Raw genomic sequence first — 7,661 nt, forward strand, 5'->3', positions numbered from 1 at the left:
TACTCTCTCTGTCATACTGCCTGTCCAGTTTTCTTCTGCATCTCTGTCCTGCTCCCTGTCCTTCTTTGTTGGTCTCTGTCCTGCTCACTCTCCCTCTTTCTGCTGCCTCTCTTCCTCTCGCTCTGCTGTTTCTTTCTCCATCTCTGTCGGGATCCCCGTCCCCATCTTTCTCTTGCTGTCCCATTCCCTTCCTGGTCCTTTCCTGTTACGTGCCCCCTGTCTAGCCGGCTGCCCCTTCCCCCCACCCCGCCTCTCAGTCTCCTGTATCCTGCTCTTAATTTTTGGCAGCCTCCACCTCTGCCCAGCAGCCCATCGCTCCAGGAGCTGGCTAGCTGACCATCTGTTCCCTGCCCAGCTCTGGGAACGACTGCCAAGGTGTCGCAGGGTCAGGGGGAGCATCAGGGGCCCCGAGTCCTGAAGCAGACTTGCTCCCGTGACTCATTATGCATGTGACTGAATAAACACACACTCCATGTCCTTTGCCTCCCAGCTGCGTTTGCACCATGAGAGGGGGCTTGTGATGGAGCACAGGGGAGGAGGTGATGCACTGGGGGGGTCAGCCCACTGTTCCTGCTGGGCTCCAGCTGTGGGCTGGGGCTGAGGAGCCCCAGGGGCAGGTAGTGAGGCAACACCCCCTTGACCTGCTAGCCATATGCATTGGCAGAACAACACATCCAGCCTACAAAGTATGGCATGTTGCAAGTGGAACCATGATGCTTGCCAGCAGGAGTGGCAATGAGAGCAGAGCTATGCTCCTGTACATAGCTAAGATGGAACCTCCAGGGCTCTACGGCCATCTGCTGAGGACATCTACTATACCAAAATGCGTTTTTACTTTCCCTCCTTCGTGCCTTTCCCGGCAGGGCCGGTTCCAGGGTGGGTGAGTTCCGCAGAGCGGGGTGCCCCCCGTGAGTCACCCGCTGGGGTTATCCCGGCCGGGTCCCCTGGGGGAGGTCCGTCCCCGTCCTGGCCCCCCCCCACCCCCACGCAGGGGGGTTGTAGCCCTCCTTAGTCCCGCCCCCCCGCCCCGCCTCTTGTTTCCATAGGCACTGCCCCCGCTGTGCTGCCGCGCCTCCCGTGCTTGGCTGGCCCCGCCTCCCTCCGCGAGAGCCCCGCCTCTCACCCCGGCTCCTCCTCCATCCTCTCCGAGGCCCCGCCTCCCAGGCTCTGCATAGCCGTACTCGGCCCCGCCTCCCCCCGCCCTTGCGGCGGGGAGGTGCGCGTGCGCCGTACGGCGCGCCTCTGACTGCTCTCGCTGCTGCCACCAGGCGACCAAAACCCGGTCCTGCACCCGGGGAGCCGCCGATGCGCAGTCCAGCGGGGGTTTTGCACGCTCGCTGCTGCCACGGCGCGACCGAGCGCCGGTACTGCAGGCGGGGTCCGCGCATGCGTGCTACAGCGCGATTGTCTGCGCTCGCATCTGCCGCCTGGCGGCCGCAATCCGGTACTGCAGCCGGACGGCCGCGCACGCGCAGTACAGCGCTCTCGTGGGCCCTGCCTCCTATTCCGCCTCGGCCGCGCCTCCCGCCCTCCTCGGCCCCTCCCCTCCGCTCGTCACGGCCCCGCCTCCCGTCCCTCCTCGGCCCCGCCTCCACGCTCGACCCGGCCCCTCCTCCCTGGCCTCTCCCGCCCCGCCTCCCTCGTCTCGGCCACGCCTCCCCGCCCGCCTCGGCCCCGCCCTGCAGCGCCGGCCCCGCACGGGCCGTTGCCGGGCACCGGCCCCGGCGGCGGGGGAGGGCCAGGACCACCGGGGAGCCCAGCGGGCTCGTTCGGCGCGCGCGGGGGTGTCTCCCGCCCGCTGGCCGCCCGGCGGTGGAGGGGCGGGGGCTTCAAACCGCTGCCTGCGGCAGGCTGCCGGCCCGCTGGAGGCGAACCGGCTCCGGGTAGCCCCCGGGCGTTACCCGAGAGCTGACGGAAGGCAAGAGGGGACGAAGGCGCAACGGGTTTATTTTGTGCCGTCGCACGCAAATCCATCCAGTTTTGAAGAAGAAAAGGCCGGGGTTTGGTAAATCCGCCCCCCCCCCCCCCCCCCACACACACACACTCCGCGCCGCGCAGGCGCGACCGCACCTGCCCGTCGCCCCGGCAACGGCCCCGCGCAGCTGCCGCTGCCTCTTCACCGTGGCAACCGCTCCCGAGCGGATAGGCGGGAGGGCGGGCCAATCACAGCGCGGGAGTCGCGCTTCGATTGGTCGGATCGCCTCGCCTGGGTGGGGCGCGGTGGGGATTGACGGCAGCACCGAGCCAATGGAGCAGGGGCTCTCAAGGAGGGGTGCGAGCGGCGGCCAATGGGCGCGCGGCGTGGGCGGGCCGGGACGCTCCGGAAGCCCAGGGGTCGTGCGGAAAATGGCGCCCAGTTCGGAATCGGAGCGGGGCGTCCTGGGGGGAAAGAGCAGCCCGGCGGGCAGGTGCTGTAGCGGGCCCGGCCCGCGGGCCTGTCGCGAGGCAGCTGAGAGCGCGTCAAGGTGAGCGGGGGGCGGTGGGCAACGATGCGGGAAGGCCTGAGGGGGTCCCGAGGGAACATGGCGGGGGGGCTGTAGAGGACCCGGAGGGATGATGGGGCGGGGCGCTGGGCGGGGGCCTTGAGGGAGGCTGGGGGAGCGGGGGGCCTGAGGGGGGGCACTGTAGGCTCGGAGCGGGTGTGGCTGGGCCCGGCTCCCCGCGGGGTGCCTTCGGCCTGGGGGGTTCGGGGTGCGGGGCTGGTGGTGCCGGAGAAATAAAGGCCGAACGGGCGATAGCGAAGCGGCGCCCGAGCCGTGCTGGCGCTTTCCCGCAGCAGGGGTCGGGCCCTCCGCACTTGCCCAGAGCTCCCCAAAAGTGTCTGCGGGCCCTGGGGGTGGCGAGCTGTGGGGTGGCGAGCTGTGGGGTGGCGAGCTGTGGGGTGGCGAGCTGTGGGGTGGCGAGCTGTGGGGTGGCGAGCTGTGGGGTGGCGAGCTGTGGGGTGGCTGCGCTCGGCCCGGCCCTCAGCATGGCTCGCGGGGGCTGCCGAGGGGGTGAGGAAGCAGAGAGGGTGAGCTGGTTTGGGGCCCAAAACGGAGAGCAGGTCTTCTGCCCCGGGGGCTGGAAAGCAGGCTCCTGGGGCTGGTTTTGGGCTCAGAAACAGAGAGAGTTGTGTGGGTTTGGGCTGAGGAGCGGGGGTCCAGTCCTGCGTTTTTGGGGCTTGAGAACGGGCCCAGCAGCTGAGGTTATGGGCTCAGAAAGGGGCACTAAATGAGCCGGTTTGGGGGCCAAGAGCGGATTCCAGTTTGGCTGGTTTTGCAGGGGGCGGGAGGGCGTTGAGGGCTGCGGGGAAAAGCACGGGATGGGCGAGGTGCGCGGACCCTCCCCGGAGGTGGGGGTCCGGTCCCCACTCGGGTGGGAACCCGAGCTCAGGAGGCCGGCGTGCAGCAGGCTGAACTCGGTGTCTGCGGGGGTCTCGTAGGGGGGGGTGGGCGGGGGTGGGAAGGTGCTTTGCAGACCCGGCACGCCCTTTTCTCTTTGAATCCTGCGCTTCTTTGGACATTGCTTAGCGCAGTCATGAAGTAGTTAATCATAGAAACGTACGGATATTTGTACCGTGTAAAGCCTAACACTCAAGTCAGGATGCTGATTGGTTGACGACCTGGTCAAAAGCCCGGCCTGTTGCAAATAGGGGGAGCTCATAAGGAGGAGCTGAAATCAGCTGGAGCTTCAGGGCAGAGCCGGGGCTTCAATTAGCCAGAGCCTGGCAAGCAGGAGCTGGAGGAGGTGGGGTGTCCGTCCTCTGTCCGGAGCACGCATTAGCCGGAGCGTGTGTTGGCTGGAGCACCCCCGTGCCGGACTGCGCTCCCCACACGGCTGAAGAGCGGCCGGACGCAGGCCGGGCTGTCATAAGCGGGGGCCTCGGGGCAGCGGGGCGGCAACTGGTTCTTCTGCCAACGGGGAGCCCGGCCTCTTGCTGGGGGGGTTAAATCCCTGCCAGGCACCTGTCTGGGCCCCGCTCCCGAGGGCAGAGGTGGGGTGGGGGTCCCCCGGCTTGTGCCCGTTGGCTGGCTGTGACAAACAGGGTCATTTCTCGCCTCCTCTTTTCCCAGTGTCCCCTTGTGTGTCCCGGGAAGAAAATCCTGATGGGTTGGGGTTGATTCCGCCGACTGCTCAGGTAAGGGCAGGCGTGGGGCTGGGGGGGGGCGGGGAGAAACGTTTGCGAGTTCAGGGGCGCTACAGGTACTCCACGTCAAACGGGCAGAAAAGGCAAATTTGCAAATTTTTCCCGATGCCCCTTCCCGGGTGGGGAGGGGTCGTCGGGTGATAGAACGATTGTCTAAAAGGCAGTAAATTGTTACGGGTCTCTCAAACCGTAACAGATATTTAGACCTAACAGAGGGGTTTCGGAAGGGAAGGAGAAAACGTTCTCAGCCCTGACAGAAAACAGGCAGACCCTCTTCTCTGTCTGCGGCTTTCCTGTGCGCTCGAGATGAAGCTGTTTTATTTTTCTCCCTTGTGCCTGCTCTTAATATCTCTGAAGCTGCTGCTGCGGGTTTGCAGTTTGTGTTACTGTGTGTTTGTGGAGTTCTAGTTACGGATATCTTCTGCTGTGGCCGAGTGTCAGGAGGCGGTTTTCAGTTTAAAGCTTCAGAAATGGCATCCCCTGAAATTGGAGTAGGTGAAGCTGATCCTGCGTGTGCGGCTGCGCTCGCGGGGATCCTCGGGGGCTCCTCGTACAAAGAGCGAGGTGCGCGTGGGCACCGGCTGGGTTGCGCTGGGGTCTGGGCGCGTGCCGTACTCCTGCTTTTGGGAGATGGCAGAGAGCGCGTGCCCGGTAAGGCCGAGGGCAGTCAAAAGCTGGCAGGACCCCTGAGCAGGTTTGGTGGCGCAACGGCAGTTTCAAAAGCTCTTGACCGTTTGGAGAAAGGGCCTGGGAAAATCATTGCTTTTTTGGAAGGAGGCGGTAGAGCGGGACGGTGGGTTGCTGTACCCTTTAACAAAAATCTTCACCTTGGGCCGCCTAGGGTGAGGAAGTCTTGGCTGTACATAGGCTTGAGAAAACGTACCTGTCCGTGTCTGTCGCCTGCGTGCAGCCGGGAAGGTGTCTCTAGTGCAACTGAAGCTGCCGGTGAGTCAACGGAAGGTAAATGCAAGAGCTCTAGTGGCCCGCACCAAGAAGCGTCCCAGAGGTGATGCCGAGTACTTTTTCCTCTGCTCAGCTGTTGTCTGGGCCAACCTGCAGGGAAGAAGGCAGCTTGAGATTCCTCCCCAGCTTTACGCTAAAGGGTTTTTCCCTCTCTCGGCAGATTGTCAATGGCCAGCCTTTCTCCGCAGTCGCCCTTTCTTCTGCCGTGACGGTACGGGACAGACGGAGAGGATCCAGAGTGGTCTGCGAGGACGAGGTACGTCTCCCGTGTGCGTCTGCCTTTTTCCTAAGGTCCTTGTCGTGTGGACTTTGAAGGTAACGTGAAGGATGTGCCGACTTTCCCCCTGTAGTTTTTCGATGAAATATTTGAACGTGAATACTGAAAATAAGGTGTGTTCTGGAGCATGTTGCGCCCATGCAAAGCTTGCTTCCCTCTGCTTATTTTCTCCTCCCGAAAGCATAATCTCTTTCTGTGTGCTTACCGTTAACTGGCACTGTGCACTGGTGTTTTCGTGGTAAAAGCTTTATGCTTCTTCAGTCCACAAGTTTCTAAAGTATCTTCTAGTAGTACTGGAAAACCTTACTGAGATGCTAGCCTCTGTACAAAAAGCAGGCAAGGTCAGAGAAGAGGCATGGACAAAGAGGGGTGACTTCTGCGTGTTTTCCGGGCTTTGCCAAGAAGCGTTACAGCCTTGTAAGTGGTGACAGCGAGTCCCGATGTGCTTTTGGCGAGCTACTGCTTCCCAAATGTCCTTTTTCGGCACCAAGACTTTGCACTCACTCTCTTGTTCTTTTTTTTTTTTTTTTTTTTTTAAACAAAGTGCACTTCCTTCCAAAAGCCCAAGCACAGCCCGTCTTCCGAATTTGGTGGCATCGCCGGTCTTTGGGTTCTCAGTCGTAACAGGCGAGATATCATCAAAACACGTTCCTCTGCGCGTTCAGCAAAGCTGAAAGCATCAGCCCATCTGCCGGTCCTTTTTGGTAGCCTTATGGATTGCGGGAGCGGGGATTTGATTTCCCCCCTCTCACCCCCGGTAAAACCATATGGGGGATTTTTCATCTTGCTGATTTTTCTATCCTAAATTAAACTTTAAAAAAGGTTAAAACTGTAGAATTTACAAACGGACTTGCGTTGTTTAAACTGCAGCTGCCAAATGGCTGTAGCATACAATGTATTCGGTGTACTTTGGCAATGAGGTATTTGTTCTAAAGCTTTAAAAACAGGGCCGTTTTTTAAATTACATTTAAACGTTTAGCAAAAGCAATGTTTAAAACCAAATGTTTAAACAAAGGATACGTTTAAAAAGAGGCAACTGAATGTGAGCGGGGCTTTATTGCCAACCTTGAGACGCAGCGCTCTGAAGTTCTTGATTTCTGTCTGGCTGTCAGCGGCGCGTTTCCCCGGCGGTTCAGTAGCATCTCTCCTGGGCAGGGCAGCCGGCCAGATGTCCCTGCTAATTGTGCAGCACCCAACCCCCCCCCGGCTCCCCCCCCCTCCCCGAGTCAAATTATAGCTGTGTATTTTGGGGATGGATAGTTTAATGGTATGGATTGACAGCTGGGCAAGTTCATTTAGTGCCAAAGGAAAGTCAAGTAATCTTGTCGTATAAAAGTATTTTTATTGCAGAGAGAGAGAGAGAGAGAGATATCTCTAAGCATACGTGCACCTCTTCAGCATAGAGTGAAGGACTGATGTTTGTTCTTCCTTGTTCATTGCACTCTTCAGAGTTTTACCCTTCCCTTTTGGCTGTACTGACCCAGCAAGGTGTGCAGCAGTAGCGGCGGCGGCGGTGCGAGGGCTGTAGCTGTTTGAGGGGGTCCGTCACGTCGATTCTGGTCACGGCCCAGCCCTGTGCAGCAGCCTGGCAGGTGGAGGTCCCCGCGGCAGCGCCGTAAGGAAGGGAGGAGGGGTTTCCCAGGGCCAGCCCGAGGGTTTACTGTTGTGCTCAGAATGGCACCACTTAGTCTTAATACTGACCGGAAGAGTTCCAGTCGCTCTGGCTTTGAAAGGCCGCGCTGTAGTTTGCGCTGAGCTGTTTCCCTGGAGTCCTCCTGTAGCTCAGCTGCTGTCCTGTCCCGTCCCTCGGTGTGAGGGAATTCCTCTGCTTTCTTCTGTGCTCTTTGTTAATCTGCTGAAATATAATTGGGCCTTTTTGTGTTTCAGGTGTCTCGCCGTACAGTTCTGGCGCAGCTCAGTAGACTCCCCCGCCGAGGTTTGCCTGCCGGTGGTTGAGCGCCCCGAGGGGATGGGGCCAGCCCTGGGTTCGGTGGCTCTGTGCCCTTTTTTGAGGGGGGAATCAAAAGGGTGTGTGTGGGGGGGGGTGGGTGGGTAGTGATGTCGTTTGGGGCAGCCTAAGGTCCCCGGGGGAGTGGCGGCGGTGATGCTGCGGAGGAGCAGGTGAGTGGGGGATGGGGGGGGTCACATGGGGGTCGCCTGAAAAGAGGCGGATCACAGCCCCAAACTGTCTGCAAATTCGTGCGGGGGGAGGATTAGCAGACTTTACAACCCCTAAATATGGGTGTGGGGCATTGAAATAAAGAAAAATCTCACATTTTAGTCTCTATTAATAAG

Source organism: Vanellus vanellus (genome assembly GCF_965231255.1).
Source record: "Vanellus vanellus genome assembly, chromosome: 20".
In the NCBI taxonomy this organism is placed as follows: Eukaryota; Metazoa; Chordata; class Aves; order Charadriiformes; family Charadriidae; genus Vanellus; species Vanellus vanellus.